The sequence below is a fragment of the Aphelocoma coerulescens genome, unplaced genomic scaffold, assembly GCF_041296385.1.
Source record: "Aphelocoma coerulescens isolate FSJ_1873_10779 unplaced genomic scaffold, UR_Acoe_1.0 HiC_scaffold_655, whole genome shotgun sequence".
In the NCBI taxonomy this organism is placed as follows: Eukaryota; Metazoa; Chordata; class Aves; order Passeriformes; family Corvidae; genus Aphelocoma; species Aphelocoma coerulescens.
In genome coordinates, this window is record NW_027184009.1 from 10,001 (window position 1) to 12,500 (window position 2,500).

At 75.8% G+C, this 2,500-nt stretch overlaps 1 non-coding gene across 1 annotated transcript; it reads left to right on the plus strand.

Annotated features, from left to right (window-relative positions):
• The first annotated feature begins 1,971 nt into the window (after window positions 1-1,971).
• On the plus strand, window positions 1,972-2,124 carry LOC138102264 (5.8S ribosomal RNA). The gene has a single exon (XR_011147386.1). It is a non-coding gene; the product is annotated as a 5.8S ribosomal RNA (ribosomal RNA).
• Window positions 2,125-2,500: the final 376 nt, after the last annotated feature.

The window sequence follows — 2,500 nt, forward strand, 5'->3', positions numbered from 1 at the left end:
GGCGCGTGGTGGCGGCGGTGGCATTCCTTGTTGCCGTCGTCACCCGCGGCCTCTCGGCGGGGGTGAGCGAGGCTCTCTTGGTGCCGGGTCGCAGCCCCGCGCTGGCGGGGCGGCCCGAGCCGCGGTGGTCCTCTTGGGTGCAGTGCCGGGCTACTGAGGGAAACCCCGGGCCCCGAGAAGGACGCTGCGGTGGTGGCGGTGGATGGCGGGCGCGCCCCCGCGGGTGGACGCTCCCCTGAGGGCGGCAGCAGGGGAGGCACCCCCGCGGGGCCATCCAGGTCGTTTCCCTCGCCCCAGGGCCAGGTACCTAGCGCTCCGCGCCTCGGCGGCCTCGGAGCCTCTCGGCGTCGTCAAACGCTGGGGGCTGTAGGGCCGCGGAGCCGGGCGGAGGTTTAAAGACTCGGGCGGCTCGGTGCGCCCCGCCGTAGGCGGCGGGCGGCGGCGACGGCGGGTGCCGGGCGGCGGCGCGGTGCCATCCGCGAGGGGGTAGGGAGCGTCTCCCGCCGATCCCCCCTGCGGTGGTGACCGTCGCGGCCGGCCGTGCTCGTCGTCGTCGTGGCTCCGCCGCGTGCGCGCGCGGGCAGCCGTGCCGGGGAGGGGCGCCCTGCCCCCCCCTCTCTGCGGCCCGGTCTCGGCAGAGGGACCGTGTTGGCGCGGTCGGCCGCGGGGGCCGGCCCGCTCGCTTCGAAGCGGGCGACGGTGGCGGAGGGCGCGTGCTCTCCGCCCTTCCGCGGCTGCGGGGCCGTGCGGCTGCCGGGGCCCGCTTGCGCTCTCCTTTGGCCGCCGCCACAGGCTCGCGTGTGGCGCCGCGCCTGGCGCTGCCGCGCCTCTCCCCTCGACGGCCTTCTCTCCTTGGACGCACCGGTGGCGCCGGTCGCCGGCCGTCCCCGCTCGACCGCCTTGCCCGCCCAGGTTGAGTGCTCGGCGGTCCCTCCGTCGCTGGAGGCCGGCGAGTGCGGGTGACCCCGGGCCGGGCGGTGGCGTCGCCGCTCGGCGAGTGTCCCCCTGGGGGACGGTCGGCCGGAAGGTGCCCGCTGTCGCCGCCGGCGGTCCCGTCCCGGGCCCTGCCCGTCGCTTCCCCGTCGCCCTTCCCGGCCGCGTGTGGGGCCGAAGGGGTGCGGGCGGCCGCGGGGGCGCTTCCCTGCCCGGTCTCCGCGTGGAAACGAGGAGAGCGGGCGTTGCTCCCCGGCTCAGCCCCGTACGCCTTCTGCCGGGCGCGTGCCCGCAGAAGGGGCTCCGAAGGTGCGAAGCGGCGGCGGCGGTTCCGGGAGGGCGGTCGCGGTGGCGGTGGGTCTTGCCGTCCGGCAGGCCTCGGGTGCTCGCGATGCCGACTCGGTTCCCGGCGGCGCCCGCCTCCGGTGCCGGCGGCGGAGCCCGGCTTGCCAGGCACTTTGCCTTCCCGGCGGGAGCGGTCCCGCGGGGGGGCGCCGGTGGAGCGGTGTCGCCGCGTGCGTCTTGGGCGTTGCGGGTCGCTGGGGAGCGCCGGCTGCGCGGTGACGCGGCGGCGCTCTGCGAGTCTGTGGAGCGGCGAAGGGAGCGAGCGTGAGCGGGGCCTGGTGGCCGTTACCCCCCCGCCGGCCGTGGGCGTGTGTCGTCTCGCGATCGAGGCCGGGCGGGATCTGATGGCCCCTGCGGTCTGGCGCGCGCGCGCCACGCCAGCCCTCTGTGCGGAGGCCGGGCCGAGCCCGGGCGCCTGGGCCGCCTCCGAAGGACGGCATGCCGGGGCGGCGTCTCCCCTTGCACGGGGGGAGGCGGTCGGGAGCGCGGGCTCCCCCGCCTTTGACGGCCTTCGGAGCGTTCCGTGGGTTTTCTCCTTTTTTTTTTCCCTCCTCCTCCGTTCGTTGTGTGCTCGTACGGTCGAAGCGAGGCGCGCGCGCCAGCGCGCGTCCTTGCCGAAAGAGACACAGGGTCTGCTTGACGTGAGCGGTCCCGGCCCCTCCGCGCGTGCGGAGTCGGTGCCGAAAGCCAGACAACTCTTAGCGGTGGATCACTCGGCTCGTGCGTCGATGAAGAACGCAGCTAGCTGCGAGAATTAATGTGAATTGCAGGACACATTGATCATCGACACTTCGAACGCACTTGCGGCCCCGGGTTCCTCCCGGGGCTACGCCTGTCTGAGCGTCGCTTGACGATCAATCGCCGTCCGGGGGCCACCCCGGCGGCGCGGCTGGGGTCGCCTCGCAGGCCCGTCGTCCGCGGCCGGCGGCGGCGGCGGCGGCGGCGTCTGGCCGGTGCCCGGAGGGGAGGCGGCGGGGGCCGGCGAGGGAAGCGTTTTCCTCGGCGGTTTCTCGGGGCCTTTCCCTGCGGGGCCCGGTCGTCGGCGTCGTCGCGGTCCGTCGCGTGCCGCGCAGAAAGGGCCTTCGTCCCCCTAAATGCAGACTCGGGGAGCGCTCCGTAGCTTCCCGCTCCCGGAGCGAGCCGCTGGGGTGGAGCTCGTCCTTGCCGGGGCCCCGCCAGGGTGTGGCGGTGGCGGCCGGGGAGAAAGAGAGACGGCGTGAAA